Genomic DNA, 428 nt, shown 5'->3' on the forward strand with positions numbered 1-428 from the left:
GGGCCGCTTGCCAGGCTCCTCCTGACCTCTGGGGGCCGCGGCTTCCCGAGCGCCGCGGGGCTTTCCCCATAGTAACCGCCCCCCGCCCCCTGCGTGGCACCGAGCCCGGTGGCACCCCCGGGACGTGGGACCGCTCTCCCCGGGCATGGGGGAGCTGCCCATGCCAGCGTAGCTGTGCCCACGGCCGCCTCCTCCCCCTGCCTTCGGCCTTCCCGTCAGCCACCCGCCTGCCCACGCTGCAGCGGGAAGTCCCCTTCCTGACCCCGGCGGGGGCAGCCGGGCCTGGAGCATGCGGGCTGGCCCTTGGGGGCCGAGCTTGTCGCTGCCCCCCCAGGGCCTGGCAGCTGACGCCGCTCTTGGGGCGAGCGGACAGTGCCTGGGGGTGCCCTCGCCTGCCGCGCCATTGCCACATGACCATGGAGGCTGCA

This window comes from Gavialis gangeticus, unplaced genomic scaffold, assembly GCF_001723915.1.
Source record: "Gavialis gangeticus isolate Ggan-Ray unplaced genomic scaffold, GavGan_comp1, whole genome shotgun sequence".
Lineage (NCBI taxonomy): Eukaryota > Metazoa > Chordata > Crocodylia > Gavialidae > Gavialis > Gavialis gangeticus.